At 47.4% G+C, this 19,173-nt stretch overlaps 1 long non-coding RNA gene across 12 annotated transcripts in view; it reads left to right on the top strand.

The window, feature by feature from the left end:
- Positions 1–19,173, top strand: part of LOC105066236 (uncharacterized) — a 99,454-nt gene that overhangs the window by 31,778 nt on the left and 48,503 nt on the right. For 5 of the 12 annotated variants that reach the window (XR_012511636.1, XR_012511627.1, XR_012511630.1 and 2 more), the window contains exons 5-7: positions 2,420–2,522; positions 6,954–7,121; positions 17,145–17,279. This is a non-coding gene — a long non-coding RNA (uncharacterized LOC105066236). Of the gene's footprint in view, positions 1–2,419; positions 2,523–6,953; positions 7,122–7,218; positions 9,053–17,144; positions 17,280–19,173 lie in introns of those variants that run through there. The other 7 variants (XR_012511633.1, XR_012511635.1, XR_012511628.1 and 4 more) reach the window with 3 other exon arrangements.

Here is a 19,173-nt window from a genome sequence, read left to right as displayed (position 1 = left end):
TCTGTTTCTTTTCTTTTTCTGCAAGATAAATTCAGGTGGGATGTTTTAGGTTTTCTTTTAGAGGCACTTTTCTTTTCCTACACATTTCCTGCACGTGATGCAGTTGATACCCGTTTGAAGTTTGATCAAGCCTCTGGCATTGCCTTGCCGGAAGCATGGCTGTGTTTCTGGAAGCTGAGCGCATGGCAGGAACGACATATTTATCTTGGAATTGAGACAAGAAGCTAGTTCCGCCCTTGAACACAGCCTGGTATTTATCACCTGCCCACCTGGAATTCCGACCTCAGGTACATGAGGGAGCCAACAGTAAATTTTCAGAGTAAAGGGAACAAGAAGCCATTTTCCATTAATTTAGTTGAAAGCTGATGAGGTAATGTGCAACCATCTCTCATTTCTGCTGGGTTTTAGTACTAGTTTGTTCCCCCCACCTCCCTAGGCACTGTCCTACTGTGGGAGCTAGAAGAATGGCCAGCAAATTGCCACCTTCAACAATGTGTATTCAGGCCTAAATATGTCATTTCTGCATTAAGTTGAAAATGGAACGCGTAGATAACGTACAGTTCTTTGCTTGTGAGACACATGGCAACTTGTTGGCATGGCCTAGGAGATCCTTTGAAATTGGTCCCCACTCTCCTTTCTAGCTCTAGCACCTGCTACTCCCTCCCCTGCAGCCACACCAGATGGCCCATGCGCCTTCACTCCAGATGGGGTAAGGGGCAAGTCTTGGTCACGTAGCAAGATTCCAAGGATGGGTTCCCTACATCCTCTAGGCCTCAACTGTGAGGCTTAGAAACAAGACTAGGATGGGTGATGTGATCCCAGGATGACTGACTTGGTAGCCCAAACCTACGAGAGAGGGAATTCAATGTCATAATTTAAGGTATATTGACTGAAAAAAAAAAGCACAGCCCAAAAGCTGAGAATTACGTTTTACTTAGTGGCCTTACTGAGGCTGTATCCCAGGATGGCCACCTCTCAGGTAGCACTTAGGGACTGTTCCAAAGAGGCAAAGGAGGGGCCAGGACATTTCATGCCTCTGCCTGGTTCATCCATGTGCATCCTTCATCTTGGGATGCCTTCCTTCACCTTGTCTCTCCAGCTATCCTTGTCCTTCAGTAGGAAGTCATATTCCAGTCAGCAGCTTTCCCTGCCCCAGCCCTCTGACTGAGATGCCCCCGGGTGCGGCCACAACACCCTGGGCTTCCCTCGGTGGCTGCACACTCCACAGGAGGCCTCTTGGTACTTCTGGCTACCTTTCCCACTAAACTGCATTGTGTCATTCTGGCTGATAGTAGGGGATCAATGTATTTGTTGAATGAATGAATGAATGAATCTCTCTTTCTGACAGAGGAGCCTGTTTGGGAAACAATTCAAGTCAGATGATGACTTAGTGAATATAGAAGGCCTAGTGAGCTGAGCCAGAAATGCCCAGAGCCATGTCTGAAGACGCTGCCCGGCCCACAGCCCCTGCTGCCCTGCTGGCTTGTTCTACATTCTCCACACTCTCCATTTCTCAATGCTGTGAGCTCTGCTGGTATCAGAAGGGCCCCTTTTGAGAAGGTGCTAATGTCATTGGCTTTAAGCTTGGCCACGATTGCAGGAAGAAAGCAGCTCAAGAAGGCTTGAGTCTCATATTGAAGAAGTGATGCTGTTTCTCACCTTGGCCTCATGAGTAGGGCTAGACCAGCTCCGTGGGGTGCTCCCTCTGCTGCTGCTCCCAGCGATGCTCTCTGCCTGATTTCTGAAGGGCTGAAAGGATGCTTCTGTGCTGGTGGCTGCATGGGGCAGGGCCAGGAGGAGGAGAATTTCCCCTTGGAGGCAACTGTGCATGCAAGCAAAGGAGAGGGCCTTCAGCACCTGAGATGAAGGGAACGGAAATGCTTGTTGGCTCAAAACTGTTCCCGTGCTGCTCACTGCACTGAAATTCCACCATCAAACCCAAGTGCCTCCCCTGAGGGGCTTGGAAAACCATGAATCGATTAACCTCTCCTTACATATTAGTACTAATTAGTTGTTCAAGGATAGGTCTGTTTGGACCTCGTAGGAAGGCTCCTAAAAGGTCAAGAAGCACTGGGGAAGCGGGTCTCTCTGGGCAGCGTGAGAATCTGAGCTTGGACCATGGTCATTCTCTCGCTGTGTTGGAGCCTCAGCCAGGCTCCAGCTGTGTCATCTTATCCTCTAGTTTTGTGTGGAGATTACTTAGTACCTTCTGGTTCCTAATCAAGTGTAAATACCTTAAACTGCCATTAAAAGCCTTAGAGGCACTAGTCAGGTATTATCGGGGACCAACAGTGAATCTGAGCTCCCCAAGCTCCCGGAGTCCCCTGGGCACATCCCTCATGTGCTTCTTGGGGGGCACGGCCATTTCTTTTTCATTTCTCTGTTTCTCAAAGCACTCAACTCAGTATTTTGCATTTAGGTGATCAATGTGTGATTACGAATTGAATTGAATGCAACAACGAGGAATGTGTCAGCTGGATGAATCACGACCCTTATGCACCCCCAAGGATATGGGAACTGGGGTAAGTTTCATAGTTAAGCTAGAGTGTCTGTCATCGGTGGGCCCTACACAGCCTGGAATTTTCCAAACCATCTTGGGTTGAAATAATCTATCAGACTCTGCCTGGGTAAACTGTACAAATCTTACACTAGAAGTTCCTAATTTGGGACTTGAAAAATAGGACTGCTGTATCTGTGGGATATTCAGAATAACAGTAATAATACTGGCACCCAGTAAATCAAACATTTGTTCATGACCAGCACAGAGCTAAGTAAGTATTCCTGCATGTGGCAGTGACAACCAAATGAGGCCAGGAGGTGAGAGACTTTAAGGTAGTTTATTGATGGCTTTGTCATTCGTAAGTTTCTCCTAATGACTTTGCAGCCTATGTGAGGTCTTACTTGATGGAGGAGGAAGCAGGGGCCAAGTGTGCTGGAGGCCTGGAGCAGAAGTCTCCCATACCTGCCCCACTGGCAGGTTGACCGAGTACTCATGGTGACTGTCAGCTGTCAGTGTACACAACAATTCCAGGTCATTCTAACCACCAGCTTAACTTCTTCCAAGGAGGCCTGTGGGTTTTCCAAATGAGGGCTAGCCTTCTTTTCAAGCAGCTCCAAAGACCCTGTTTACTTAGAATTATTCAGTACAAGCTTTATAGAAGTACAGCATATCGCTTATGGCTTCTGGTAACTTGCACTATTCTACTGCATGTTAAGTCGTAAAGCCGAGGCAGAGGACACTTAAAATGAGCTGTCTACACTCTCTTCTCTCGTGCTTCCTGAGATCTTCTTCCCTTATATCTCTTGAAGTCCAGCTTCTGTGCTAACACTCCATCAGGTATTTCCCATGGCCTTCTGCAAAATCTGTCTATTACGATGTGTGGGTAAGAAAATGTATTTTAAATCTATGGCATTTTATGCTGGAGGGGTTGGGCAGGTGGACCTTAATCCTTTGTCTTCCTTTTTCTGTGTTACAGTTTCTCTTGCTAGCAGATCAGATCAGGGCTGGAGGGGCTGGGTGAGGGTGAGCATGGGCTGATGAAGGGGGAGTCCTTACCTCTCTGGACTGTGGGCACTGCAGAACCAAGGCTAAGGGACAAGAGAGATGGCATCACAGCCTACGTGTCCACTTTTTCACTTCATCTCCGTGGACATCAGAAGGGTTGGATGGTGGGTAATTCTTATTTGAGATCACCTAAAACTCCAAAAATGTCTAGGTGATACTTTGATGCTGGTTTTTTCTATTGTGAAATAAACATTACATAAAATTTACCATTTTAACATTTTGAGTGTACAGTTCAGTGGCATTAAGTACATTCACATTGTTTTGAATCACCACGATCTATCTCCAGAACTTTTTCATTTTCCCAGACTGAAACTCTGTCCCCGTTAAACACTAATTCACCATTTTCCCCTCCCTGCAGCCCCTAGCAACCACCATTCTATGTTCTGTTTCTATGAATTTGACTCTAGGAACCTCATGTAAGTGGAATTGTATTTGTCCTTTTGTGACTGGCTTATTTCACATAGCATAATGTTCTCAAAGTTCATCTATGCTATAGTATGTGACAGGGTTTCCTCCCTTTTCGTGGATGAATAATATTCTATTGTATGGATATATCATATTTTGTTTATGCATTCGTCTGTGGACACTTGGGTTGCTATTGTGAATAATTCTGCTACGAACATGGGTTGTGCAAATATCTGTTTGAGTCCTTGCTTTCAATTCTTGTGGGTCTATACCCAGAAGTGGAATTGCTGGATGATATAGTAATTCTGGGTTTAACTTTTTGAGGAACTGTCATTCTGTTTTCTATAGCAGCTGCACCATTATGACACTCTTGGTAGTACAGGAATTTGCAAGAGGTGAGCCTGGAGAAGATACGAATTTTATTCTGTGATTTTTCCAAGAACTTGCCGATGCTGGGGGTATTACTATGTTTCTGCCTTAGGTTCCCCGTCTGCGGAAGGAAGATGGCAGTCACTCTTCCTCTCCAGAAAACTGGGGACTATAGGAAGTATTGTTGAGATAGGCTGGGGGAAGACATTTAGTTTAAAATACTCTTGAGTTCCCAGGGCCAGAGCCGGGCCCTCCCTTCTTCTGATGCACAGGTCAGGGTTGGAGATGGCCAAAGGCCACATTTGGATGGCTAAGTTCTGACATCTGCACTGCTTATCACATGTGGATATCAAGGACCATCTCTGAGGTGATGCTTCTTGTATAAAAGGCCATCGTCAGCCAGCAGACAACTGAGCCTGCATTTCTGACTATTGTTTAAGCTTGCCATCTTCCTCTTCCTTTGATGTGTATACAGTTGCCCCTCAGTGTCCATAGGGGATTGGTTCCAGGACCCCTGGGAATACCAAAACCTGTGGATACTCCCTTATATAAAAAACATGGTATTTGCACATAAACTACACACATCCTCCTGCATACTTTAAGTCATCTCTACATTGCTTATAATGCCCAGTACAATGTAAATAGTTGTAGATGCTATGTAAATAGTTGCTGACATGCAGCAAATTCAACTTTTGCTTTTTGGAACTTTCTGGATTGTGTGTGTGTGTGTGTGTGTGAATATTTTGGATCTGCAGTTGGTTGAACCTGAGGATGCAGAACCCGCAGATATGGAGGGCTGGCTGTGCAGTTCTAGAGAAAAGAGTATTCACTGAGTGTCCATCAGAATCCAATCAAGGTTTTACTAAGAATGTGATCATTTCCCTCAGTTTCTCCCTCCTGTTCCCCCGTCAGTTCTCATTCAGGATGTCTGAAGCTTTGCCAATTTCTGAACACACTTTTACTCTCTGATCCACATCAGGCCTGACAAAGTAGGGAGGTTAATACCCATCTCTCATGCAGGAATACAAGCAGTGTTGGCTTCCTGTCCTTTGGAAGGCTGCCTGAGGCCGGACCTTGCCCCTGGCTCTCAGGACGGGCTGGCCTTTCAGGCAGCTCCTGTCAGAGTTGCTCAGGTGTCCTCTGAAGCTGGGCTGTGGGGAAGCCAAGGTGCTGATGCTTGGCTGGAACTCCATGCAGAGCTTTGATTACAGCTCCCGGAGTGGTCCCTTCCAAGAAGCTCTGCTGTATTTTCAGCCCCGCTGCCAGCAGCAGTGAGGCAGACTCTTGACCACTCAGGATCAGAAACACCAGCAAAGACTCCTCAGTGCTGACTTAGATGGTGCCCAAGAAACAAGATCATACCAAATCTGTCAGCAAAGATGCAATCTTTGTTTGCAAAGCATCATTTGGCAAATTAGTCCCTAATGGCCAGTAGAGGAGGGCCCCTGGTCGTTGGAGCAATGGCCGGGCTGCAGAAGCAAGTCTCACATGGGGGACGCCCACCCCAGACTCCTGGCCAGACCAGGCCTCGTAGAGATCACTTGCCCTCCCGGCAGCAGGGATCTGTCTTCCATGCTCACTCTTGCTTCCTCCGCTCCTGGAATAGCGCGGGGCAGAGGAGGCATTCCGTCAGTATCTGTGGAGTGAGTGAATCCACGGCGGACACCTGGCCTGAGCTGGAGAATGGGCTGTCCTCGTGTTCTAGGACAGGTGCTGGTGGGCAAGTGAAGGCTGTGGTTCTCCTCTGTAGTTCTACTCAGAGAAGGCCTTGGTCTGGAGATAACCAAGGTCACTGTCCCTCCCCTACCTTTCTTCTGTAGTTGTCACCGAAGACTACCCTTAGAGACAAGAGAAAGCAAAATGTTGCAGGGCTTCTTCAGAATAGGGTTGTGGGGGTAGAACAGCATTAAAATGGGCATAATAAGGACCTCACCTCCTGGGTGTGGAAGGGGCCCTTTGGAGGCAAATCTGCATATATTTGCATACACACACCTACCACCTAACCTGCAAAGGGATGCCAGACTCTTCCCTCCTATAAAAAGACCAATCCTTCTGCTCTCTCCTTTGCAGGATGTGCTGAATCAAAATTTAACTGCTAAGATTCTAGAAATCTTTGGGAAAAAATGTGAAATGAACATGTCATTTAAATTTTAAATTTTCAAATGTCATTTTTAGTTTCCATTTTTTATAAGGAGAGAAGAGCATATTTTGAAGACTTTCCAGGGAGGGAGGAAGGGAGATAGTCAATCCAGAATCTTCAGTTGAGAAGGGGTTCGGGTCTCGTTTTTCCTGCTTTATTTGTGTGCTGCGCAGTCCTCTCGCCCTATCCCAGCAAGAGGCCTCAGGTGGCTTGGAGAAATTGGGTGTCTTAGTTCTCTAGGATCATCATGCATTTTCCACAGGGAAGATGGACTCGCACTTTGGAAAACATAAAACCGGGTTTGTTCTGTGTTCCTTAGAAAACGGCTCCCTGCGCCGCGGCGGAGCGAGGCTGGGCGCCGGAAGCCAGGAGCCAAGCGCGCCCGCGTGTTGTGTAACCCGCCCGGGGAATCACGTTGCCCTGATGAGTTCCCCAGGCTCTTCGTGCAATAATAAGCTTGATCTTTCTGTTCAGCTACAGGGACAGACCACAGCCGGCTCCAAGTCACGTGCCCCGGTCACGTGGTGCGGCGAGGCAGAAACCGGCTGGCAATCATTAACTAATGGTTACTCCTGGGGAGAAAATGAAGGTTTTAAAGACACGGACTCTCTTTTTGTAAAACAACCGGGACTGCAATAGAAGGTATACAGGGTGGGTGGGGCGGCTTCCTCTTGCTCAAGTGCTTTCCAAGGAAAGGAAAAGAGCCCACAAATTCTCCCTGGTTTTGCTCTGCTTCCAGGACTTTGCAAACTCGCCCAGCATAGCTCCTTTCTCCAAACCGGGAGGAGCGGCGGCTGCAGCTGCCCGGCCCCGAGCAGAGGGACGTGCAGGCGGACTGGGCGCTGGGTCCCGCGCTCCAGAGATGGAGGACAGCGTTCTGAAAGGAGCAGAAAGCCCCATTTTTCTTCCTTGTGAAATTCAGGCTTCTGGGTAGATGGAGTTCTGGGAGGGGGGAGGGGAGGCGAAAGGCACGGAGACTCTGCGGGCTCTTCTGAAGTTTTTATCAACATGAAAACCCGCATCCAGAATGTGGCTCCTTTAAATCTTACTGCGGTGAGAACAGAAACTGCAAGGACTCTGCCTACCTGAGTGTTTCCTGATTCAGTCGTTTGAATTTAGAAAGAGGTTCTTTCACTTTCTGGAACTTGTGTAGTGTTACTTTGTGCTTTCAAAAACTGTAATTGTCAAGCTGGGTTTGTTTGATTTTAGTGTAGAAGCAACAATACGGGGAGTGAATAGAGTTTAGAATCTTGGCTGCAGAGAAAGGATAGCTAAATCCAGATGAAAGGTCCAGGCAGAAACTGACAAGACTTTTTTTTTTTTTTAACCTACATGTGTTTTATTTCACATTATACATAGAGGACTTTCCAAAACACTGTGCAATATGGACTTAGCCTTAGAAGAAAATCCACTTACGTAGTCTGGAGTCTTATATTCTTATTTCATTTAACTCTTTCCAGAAGGAACAGATACACAAAATTTCCAATTTTCTATTCACTGAATCACTGAAATATAATTATTTCAGGACATTTAGTAGTTAGGGAGTTTAGTGGTCTCCCTCTTTACCTTTACCCCACTCTGCTCTCTTCAAAAAGATACAAGCATGTGACCTAAAGGGGAGGATCCAGGTTTTGTAGGACCTGAAACTTTTACAATTTGGGAGGCCTTTTTAAAGCGAGTAGAAAATTTTAGAGAAAATTAGATATTAAAATATCACAAAATTCACTTCTAAAATCCTTTTAACCTGTATTTTGGGGTGCATCTTCTTTGATGGTCTCATATTCTTGAAAGGAGAGAACTTTCTTTTTGACCACATAGTCAGTTTTAAGTGTGCCTACAATTGTATGAGTTTGATGATGAAACACTTTTTTCCAGACTAGCTTCTGACTGGTCTCTTCTGGGTTGATTTCACATCTTGTTTCTCCTCCCCGCCCATAATACTTCTGGTGCCAGACCCTGCAGGACACACTCATCCTGTGACATGACCTCTGGATCAGAGCCTTCTCATCTCTGTGCTGGCTGAGTCGGCACAGTGGGCCCTGGGAATATTCCTGGAAACCTTCCCTACTCCAGAACAACCTTCAGTAATAACTATGAACATAGTTTGTAATTTATAAATATATCTCAATCCAAGGTAAAGGTATCTTTAGCTAAGATTTCTCTTAGCCAGACCCAGACTGCCCAAGACCACTCCAAAATCACCCAAAAGGAGAAGAAATGTGGCCAGAGAGAAGTCAGAGTAGAAAAAGGCAGCAATCTTAAGCAATTAAAGTCATAGCATCTTACCAGTGGCAAGTTTACAAAAGTAAACGACCATGACTGTGTGGCTCGGGCCCCTGTCGGGGCCTCCACTGGGGCCTGGAAGTGAGAGGCTGAAGTTCCAAGTTCATTATCTTCATGCTAAATCTACTTCTGGGGACCCCAGGTGCATAGTAAGTGTATCTCAGGGAGGCATTTTTGGGTCCTAGAATCGAAAATACTTGTTTGAGGCAAGCTTGTTTATCTGGACATCTTGCATGGAATGATTTGTTAAGGTAAATTCCGTTTAATAAAAAGCCTCTGTTGGGCTCTGACTCAGCCCCTCACATGGTCCCTTCTCCAGCCACACTCTCCTGCACGCTGCCAGTGCAGAGGCGGTGGGGAGGGCCGGGCACCGCCCTTCTACCTCCGCTGCTCTGTGCCCAGCACCACCATGTGCTCTGGTCCACACGTCCCCTTCACTCCTTAGGATGAGGTGGCTGGTAATGAGTCTGGCTTGCAGGTGAGAGACCCTGGAGGCTCAGAGAGCTTGTTTCCTGGCTACAGTCACATGGTGAGAGCACGTCAAGGCTGGAACTGAAAACCAGGTCTGTCTGACTCCCCAGGCTGGTTCCTTCCTGGCAGAACCCTGACCTTCAGCTTCTCAAGAAGTGACTGTAACACGTCTTGTTTTAGCATGGGACCGACCACGTTTGCAGCGCTGTCTGGTTATAACCTCCATCTGTTCTTGCAGAGCGTGATCTCCGGCCCTGCTAAAACAATTAGGAAGGACTCCTGACCAGCCTGAAAGCCCCCTCCCTTCCTCTGACAGTCATGTTCTTTCCTGGCCTTGCCTGCCAGGGGCCCTGCAACCCAGTCACTGCTACACTTTTGTCTCCCGTGTGTTCCCTCCGAGATCTACCACCGCACAGCAGAAAGTCGCCTGGTTGAATCGTTTGCTTAGCTTGTCAGGATAGAATTTCGAGTTTGGAAAGACTTGCCAACATGCTGTTTATGGGGGAAAGGAAGCTGTCGGGTCAGACAATCCGTATATGCACTAATTAGCTGGACGGAAAGAGCCCAGGTGTGAGGGGCAGCCCCTCCCGCCCCCCACCAGCCCATCTGACTGTGTCCCTTCCTCCCACTCGGCTGGGACAAGGGCTCATGAGCATTGCTGCTCCTTTAGCTTGGGCTTCTCAACCTCAGCACCGTTGTCATTTTGTGCTGGATCGTAACGATCTAAAATATCTCCCTTCGTTGCCAAATACCCCCTGGGGGCAGCACCACCCTGGTGGGGAGCCGCCTCCTGAGCCCTGTCAGCAGAAGGCGCCGTCGACGTCTAGCTGTGGGGGCTCTCAGGGCGTGGGGTCAGCTCATACAGGGAGGTGCCCCCAAGGGGACGGTTCTGAAGTCAACACTGGGTTCATGGGACCAGCCCTCTTGGACTAGAGTGTTGTGAGGAAAAGGGTCGTACGCTCATTTCTCCACAGTCAGGGTTAACCTGAGGCTGAGGGGATTACCTGTAAAGTTTAGCTTGATGGTTAAGAGTTCTGCAGTCAGAGGCCCAGGTTTGAATCCCAGAGTTGCCCCTCATTAGCCACGTGACTTTGGACAAGTTCCTTTACCTATCGGTGCCTCAGTTCGGTAACATGGGAATGTAAGATGTCTGTAATACGGGAATGACAACATCTGTGTTGTGGAATTGTTCTCAGACTTCAGTGAGCTAATGCGTGTGCTTGACACAGAATGAATGCCTTAACAGTATAACCCTTTTGAAAATTTCTAAGCCAACCTTTGACTATTTTTCATATTACACAGATAAGTAGATTTCTGCCCAAACATGCCGCATAACTGTGTCTGTCTCCTACTCTGTTGATTCTGGAAGTAGTGTACCAAGCTTCAGCTTTAGAATCTCCCCCTTTCTCGCCTTGGGTGGTGCCGACGCACTCTCTGTGGTTACAGCAAAGCTGTGCTCTCCTGAGAAAGCTCCACTCACCGCCCTGACCGCGTCAGGGCCGTGGCCACAAGCACTGTGGCCTGCAGTGCGCGTGCCCTGCTTGTGTGGGGCCTGAGGAATTTTACAAACATTTTTGGACATAGCATGGACATGTTATATCCATGAAGGGTTTACTAATATGAATTACAAACGAGATAATTTTTTAAAAATGGAAAACAGTGATCAAGTCATGAAGGTTGTTATGGACCAAGTCATTCAACATTAAGAAAGGTTCTAAAGGACAAGGGTAATTGTGCAATGTGTCAACAGTCACAATCATCAGTCAACAATCGTTGACAGGAGATTGGACACGTGACAGACGAAAGGATCTGAGGGGTCCTGGCTTGGAGGCTGCACACCCGCCGTCCCCCAGCCTGGGTCAGGAGCATGCCAGGAGTTCGTTTGAAGACTTGGCGGCTAGAGTGATGAAACGTTGGCCCCAAGCCATGGCCATTTCCTCTGTACAAGGCCCTGTTGAATTTGCCTGACTTGAAAGTGCAGTGGGGCGGTGGCTATGAAACTGCTGAGGAGACTCTTACAGTACTTGCAGATAGTATCTCTGTCGATGCACTTCTACTGTAGAAGACACTGATTCGCTGGGGGCGCAAGATGCCCAAGAGAGGACGTACGGCAGCGGAGAGGAGGAGCAGAGGCTGGGTTCTGAAACACCCCTCCTCGGTGGAGGTCGGTCTGAGGGCTGCACACAGGCAGCTGGAGGGACACACAGCGCTCTTCAGACAGCTTTCAGGGCTTAACCGGCCTCTGCGTACGTGGAGGTGCTTCTGGACATGAATAGTCTTGCTACCGCCCAGCAGCAGCTTAGTTACCTCCCCACAAGTGTGACATGTGAGCTCAGATTTGTAAACGTGGAGATTGTTTTCAAAATTCCAAGGGCATCAGCAGGTGGGCCAGATCCAGCCTACACTGTACCCTCTGTAATCTTTTGGCCACGGTGAAAGGGTGGCCTCCTTAGAGGTGGTGCTCCACTGAGCCGGAGCCCAAAGCAGCTTACAAGAGCCACAGGAAGGCAGCTCCATCCGAGAGGCCGCTTGCTTCCCCTTCCTCTTCCTTTTTCTAGTCCAGCAAAGTCCAAGTCCAAGCCTATTGGCTGATGTAGAAAAATGGGCAAGAGGCCCAGCCTGGCTGCTGGCCTGGGCGCTGGCTGAGACTGTCCGTCAGGACTGAGCTCTGCTGTGGTTTGAGTCCACATCCTTACCCGACAGACTCTGCAGTGAGCTGTGGCAGGCCAGCTTAGGATGTAAGATGACATTTTAATGTAGTATGAACTTAAAAAAAACTTTATTTTGCAATAATTTTAGTCTTACAGAAAAGTGAAAATAGTACAGCGGATTTTCATACACCTCTCATCCGGCGTCCCCTAATGCTCACATCTGACAGAATCGAAGTCCAGTTATCAAAACCAAGACGGGGACTTGGGTGTAACACTGCTAACTAGATGGCAGGTTTATTTGGAGTTCATCCGTTTTTCCACTGATGCCCTTCCTCTGTCCCAGGATCCAGTCCAGGAGCCGACTTTACATTTACATGTTATTTCTGCTCAGTTTCTCCCAATCTGTGACAATTCCTCAGTCTTTACCTGTTTATGTTCACAATTTTGTCACTATTTAAAAATACCAATTCATTACTTTGTAGAATGTCCCTCCATTTGGGTTGGTCTGTCTGTTGGTTTCTCATGATGAATTTTTAGCAAGGGGATGATGGGGGGGGGTGCCCTTCTCGTGTACCATGTTGGGCTTCGTGATGCTGATAATCCTTGTTTCTGGTGGTCTACCTTCCTCACTTGCCTAAGAGACTGGCTAAAGTTACTATTTTTCCTTTTTTAGTTAATAAACATCTTGTGGGGAAGATACTGTTAGATTATGCAAATATCCTGTTTCTCCTCAAGCTTCTGCCCACTAATTGCAGCATCCTTGGTGAACCTTCCCTGCAGTGATTATTACTGTGGCGTTCTCATGGTAATTTTGTGTTCTCCTCATTTCTTCTACATTTGTTAACTGGAATTCTTCTGTAAGGAAGAGCTGCCTCGTCTCCCCCTGTGTACGTACCTATGTGTGTATGTAAATGTGTGTGTATGTATATTGGTGTGGACTCATAGGTATTTACTGTATCCTATGGTCTCTAATCTAACTATATTGTCATTTATATTGTACCTTAAATTGTTCCAGCATTGGCCGTTGGGCACACTTTCAGGTTGTTTCCTGTGTTCTTTCAATCCTGTGCCTCTATCCTTTTTTGAACACTTTCTTATTTTCTGACCCCACAGGATACTCAGGCTCATCTTATGTTTTCCCTTTCTCAGCTGTGTCAACCACGTCTCTAAGGACCCTTTGTTCTCTTTAATGGGTCATAGTATTTAGAGACTGACATACAGGCGCTAGATATGCTCACTGTTACTGGGGTGTCTTCTCTGGGGACAGGGCTAGGAAATGTTTGTCTGATAACCCATGCACATACACATATTAATTTATTTCTTTATCTATCAATCTGTGTACCTGCTTAAAGAACACAAGTTCTTGTTGATAACTTCTGATTCTATCCCAACACCACAGGGTTCATTCTAAACTTCCCTTTTCCCTATTTGTAACTTCTTTTCTCTGACAGTGAGAAACCTGGCTCTCATGATCTACACTGTTATTCGCTGTGTTGTTCAACCCTCGTATGCATATAAAGTAATTTGAGAAGTGCTAGCCCATCCCCTCTGAGAAACAAATTTACTGACCAGAGTAGGTATTTGTGTAGAATTCATTTTGTCTTAAACCTTACAGTATCCTGTTAAATACTGTTATCAAAGCTCCAAAGTCTTTTTCTTCACCTGTTTCAGTGTGCTTATGTTACTCATTGGTGATACACTTAGGTTAACTTGTTATAGTGTGTATTTGGAGGGGGGCTCCTCCCACATCCTGGTGTGTTTGTTTTTTTTAAATTTATACATAGCAGGTTTCACTTTTTGTGATGTACAGGACTGTGGGTTTTGACAAATGCCTAGATCTGTGTGTCTACCACCACAGTTATGATAAAGAATAATTCTATCACAAAAATTCCCTTCGGCTGCCCTTTCATGGTCAGCCCCTCCCTGTGCCTTGTCCCCTAGCAATTACTGATCTGTTTTCTGTCCCTGTAGTATGGTCTTTTCCAGAATGTTGAATAAAGAACCGTATAGTAGTCTTTTGGATCTGGCTTGTTTCATTTAGCAAAGTGCATCTAAGACTCATCCATTCTGTTGCATGAATCACTAGTTTGTTCCTTCTTATTGCTGAATCATAATAATAATATTTAGCACCCCAGGCTATTGCTGACATCATTATCACACTGACTTGAGTCAAAACTGATTATTGCAGAGGAAAAAATAATACACTGCTGGTTTGGTGACCCTTTGGGCTCCGGTCTTCTTCCTCAGTCTGCCTGTTACTGTTTACTTTTCAGATTCCTTAAACAGTGGCTGTGTCATTCTGTCCACGTTTTATAAGGGCAGTCTGCAGATAGTCTGGGTGGAGGACCCGTTTGCCATTTACCTCAGACTGGACCCTCTGTCTATTGTCTTTTTGCTCTTAAAAGTCTGAAGTCAATGTGTTTCCTGATCCTTGTATTTGACCTATTTTATCTTTATGTAAACCTGTAGGATCTTTTTTTGGTCCCAGTGGTCCCCAGTGTTTAGAAATTTCTCAGTGCTGTTCCTTGGTCTGTTGTCATCCATTGTGTTGGGTACTTGGTGGACCCTTCCATTCTGAAATCGCATGCACTTCTGTTCTGGGAAAACTTGAATGGTTTTGTTGATGATTTTCTCTATTCTGTTTTTCTTTTCTCTCCTGCCATCCATAGGGGTGCAGGACGAAAGCATTAGAACTTCTGTTTATGTTCATGTTTTAATCTCACCTGTTAAGGTTCTCTTTATATGTGTTTTGTGATTTATTAATAGAATATACATAATTTAGGAATCAGTATAACTATTGCGGGTACACGTTTGAAAATTTTGAGAAGGATATGTAATAAAAATAGTTGGGAGATCACCATCCTTCTTGCCTGGGTGAAGTACCTCTATTTTGTTCTCTCCAGAACACCCTGCTGTTTTGTCTTATTGATTATCTTCCCCATGTGCGACACAAGGGCAGGGACTGTGATTCAGTCAGGGTTAAGTTGCAGCCAACAGGCTCCACTCTAGTTTCTTTTAGCCAAATGGATTTATTAGAGGCCATTGGCTTGTAGCACGGGTTCTTAAACTTTAGCATGCATCGAAGGAAGGCTTGTTAAAGCCAAGACTACCCGGCCATGCTGCCAGAGTTTCTGATTCAGTAGGTCTGGGGTGGGGGTCCAAGAATTTGCGTTTCTAACACGTTCCCTGTGCTGCTGATACTGCTGGTCCAGTGATCCCCCCCCCCGCTTTGAGAACTGCCGGGTTACAGAATGGTGGCAAGTGCTGGAGAAGGAGGCTGCAGACTAGGTGTCCAGGTCCAACTCCCGGAGCCACGCGGCAAAAGCTGGCCTGGGCAGGTAGTTGCTGCACCGGCTGCTTCCACTGCACGCCCGAAAACCACACTGCCTCTGCTGTAGACGGGAAAGCTGCCGAACCAGGAAGCTGTGCTGACGCTGCTCAGGACTCGTGAGGTTAGGGATTTTGACTAGACATTAGTGCCTTTGTCACCTTTGCTGGAGAAGGGCCAAAGCGCCGCCTCTGCGCTTCCAGAGAGGGAGGGAGGTGGCTGCTTACACTGCTCACACTGCGTCCTGTGCCGGAGCACGGAGTGAGCCTGAAATAAGCTGCTGCTGTTCCTGTAACTGACCTGGAAGGTTGCTTCTGGAAACCCCAGGGCAGGGTGTTACTGACTTCAGTGCAGAGGAAATCTTGTTTTGAGTGAGGCAAGAGTGGCATCTGCTCTAGAAGCTATTTTTTGTTTTGGGTCAGGGCCTGACCCTGGGGCTGGGCACAGAGTGGGCCCTGAATAGGTAATAGTTCCCTTCTCCCTTCTCCCTTCTCTTCCCCCGTCTGCTAGCCTCAGTCACCCCACTATGGCAGCTGCCGGGTCTTGGCTGAGGGTTTACCCTGCTGGTGAAATCTGCCTGACTCCTGGCTGGGGTCTTCTCTCTGCCTTTTCCAGCGATGAGGTGGGCTCTTTGAACATACTAGCTATGTGGGGGGAGCAGGATTTCTGCAGCAAGAAGTCTGCCTGAGGCCATTCCCACCTAGGGGTCCGTCCCACTCGGCTCACGGGGATCTAAGTCGCTGTGTCTTTCCCCAGCTCCTCCCTCCCCCTGCCACCCAGAGACCGGAGCCCAGCTCTGTCTTGAGAGTCTCTGAGACTGGCTCCATTCCTAGCGAGCAGACCTGATATCCTCCCACGCGTGAGTTGCAAACGGGTTTGGAGCGAACCCTCTCTCCCAGGGGCTTGCAGATCGTACAGTTGTTTCCAGTGCACCCGTCAGGCAGTCAGCACAAATAGTCAGGTTGCCTGTTCACTGGTTCAGGTCAAGGTGTCTCTAAGGCCTCTTCTGAGGTTTGCTTCATTCTCCCAAGTATGAGCCCTGAGGTGCGGGCTATGGGTAGAGGACAGGTGTGATCGGGGTTCGGGCAATACTTCCTCTGGTCATAGTAAGTTCCAGCCTCTTCCTTTAAGGCCGCACTGCAGCGTTCCCCACAGCCTTTGCTGACCATGACATAAGCAAACTGTTTTAAAATGTTGGCAGCGCTCAGAGGGTCAGAAGCCAAGCTTTAAACAGAGAGGCAGGGTGACACAGCGGGACAAGCCTGGGACTTGGAGACACAATGTCCCAGGACCAAATCTTTTCTCCGTATTGATTTTGTGACTCCAGACACATTTTTTAACCTTTCTTTGCCTTAACTTCTTCATCTGTAAAAAGAGAAAACTCTGCCTTAAAGACTTGTAAGGATTTAATATGAAGTTCTTATTATGTCTGTCAAATGGCAGCGGTCATTAATGATTTCTGCAGAAGCCCCTTGAAGGTGCTCACTGGCCTCATAGCTTATTTGATGTGTTCACAGACCCACGTGCTCATCGCAGTGTATTTATGGTCTGAGTGGGTGGAGACTATATTTGTAAACCTTACTCATTTGCTATCTCAAATCCGTCTGGAATATGGCATGGTGTACAAATTATTTTTCAGAGGATACATTCCTTTAGCAGGTGAGCCCTTCCCATGTTAGGTGCAGGTGGCCCAGATCTGAAAGAGACAGTGCCTGCCCTCAAGGATCTCACATTGAAGGGGTGAGGTGGACATACACATCTAATCACAGGACAGTGAGTGTGCGGTCGCAGGGGCGAAGAGGGGCAGCCGAAGCACGGTCCTGCAAGTCTGCACGCTGCGCTGAGGTGTCGCGACTCTGTTTTGGCAGCAGCGGGCTGCCGTCTAGGAAGGAGAGCTGGATGGATTTACATGTGGCACCCTCACTGTTGCAGCTGTGGCTGGAGGGCCGGGGAGGGCAGGAGTGCAGCCCTGAGATCACCAGTCCAGAGGCAGTGGTGAGGAGCCAAGACCACAGTGGATTCCAGGCTGACAAGAGCTCAGTCCACAGGACGCAGGGACTGGCTGAGGTAGGCATAACGCGGAGCAGCGAGGACATGGGTGACTCCGGGGTTCTGGCTCACGTGACTGGGTGAGTGGTCATGCTTTAGTCTACACTTTAGTCCACACTTTCTTTAAACACAACAACAGCAAAAATCATGGGATACTCTGATTTCTTGTGGGTTACCTTTGGAACCAGAGTTGATTTAATTGTCCCACCTTTTCTGATGAAATTCTATCCCATAACTAGTAGGGACTGTGAATAAGGGCAGAATAGGGGCAGGAGACTTTGCCTTTTTCTCTCCCCACCCCAGTAGGCGTCACTGCAGGTGATGGATTTGCTGTTCCCTCACACAGCCTTCTAGGGACCAGAGTGGTGGGAGGGATTGCTAAGGCAAGGGCAGTGCTACGTGAAGCGTAGGCAACCCTGGCTTAGCCACTCTGCCTAGTGCAAACCCCGTAAGTTATGAAATATTTAATATTTTAATTGTTCAAGAATAATACAGTGAGAAGAAAGAAATCTGTTGTAAAGGGATTCTGACCAGATATTGCTCAGCCAACTGGCTTAAAGAACAGGAACAATTCTGGCTGATGCATTTAAGGAAAAGAAATGAAAACAACAACAGTCAAATTGCACTTTTCTCAGATTTGGGTCAACTTGGAGGGAAGCTGTTTTCTCAGTTTGAAAGAGAATTTTTCACCCCATTAAGATGAATGTTGAGTTTAATCACAAAGAACCCAGGTAAACGGAATATCTACTGTTGTGAATTTCAAAAGGTGAGGGAATTCATGTCAAAAGAAGTAGGCTCTGGCTGAGTCTGGGACAGATGATGCAAGTGCCTTTTGTATTGTTGAGCCTGAGATTTTAAGCTGCAGAGCAAATATGCTTGCTGTTGGGATGTGTGTGTGTGTGTGAGAGTGTGTGTGTGTATTTATCTCACACCAAAGACTGAAATCGCAAAGACCCCCAGTTAGCGGGTGTCATGATTGTGCTACGAATGCACCAGCGTACTGTGGATTGCTGCCACGTGGTTATTTTCTTCAAACATATCTTTCAGGTATAATGTTCTCTTCCTGAAAGAAAACAACTTCTAATAGTGGATTCTTGAGTGTATCTTTAAGCCTCCTCAAACACAAATGCATCTACCACATTTTAAAAGTAACAGCCCGCACAATTCTTTATCTCTATTCTGTGTGGTATGTGCAAAAATGGGATCTAAGAAGTGTTAATGAAGTAACTACCCACAGCAGTCAGAACCAAGCCTTCACGTGGATGCCTAAGCACGCAGGGAGGGGAAGGAAGGTTTTAGGTCGAATCCCAGCGGCATGTCCTGTGACCTGGAAGCACACAGAGCAGCCCGGGTGGCGGGGCGTCTCTGGCCCCTGGGTGCCTGGAATGCTACAGCTGGCGGGTTGAAAGCTGTTTGCTCACCCTGTCAAAACAAGAGGTGGGAAGCGACAACACCTGAAAGATGGCTCGCGATTTGTAACCAACTGGCTGTGCTTGACAAGCCCAGTGTGTTTATAATCTTTCAAAGCCGAACGCGCAGGCCCAGAGCCTCCTTAATCAGTGGCTGCAGGCTCCTGTTTACCGTGCTGTTGGTCACCACAAAAGCTATACTCAAGTACACTCTTCCTTCCCGAGTTTTCCCTTGTCCTAGAAGGGGTGCTCCCCGGGGGCTGTAATTGCAGAAGTAGGACCTGGCCGTTAGCTCATGTGGCCCCAGAAACCACCAGGCCGCCAACGTGCTTCCTGCCAGACGACCTTGGGCAGCTGGAGGCCCGGCTCCGCACCTGCAGCCGCAGTCTGTGCGTGCACAGGTCTCTGATGTTCCTGGGGCGTCATGGATGTGCCTGTTGAAGGCATCAAGTCAGAACTGGGGACCCCAAGCCCTTGTTCTGCCGCCCTAGCATTTTCTGGCT

Source organism: Camelus bactrianus, chromosome 14 (genome assembly GCF_048773025.1).
Source record: "Camelus bactrianus isolate YW-2024 breed Bactrian camel chromosome 14, ASM4877302v1, whole genome shotgun sequence".
Lineage (NCBI taxonomy): Eukaryota > Metazoa > Chordata > Mammalia > Artiodactyla > Camelidae > Camelus > Camelus bactrianus.
This window is presented reverse-complemented; position numbering and strand designations above follow the sequence as displayed.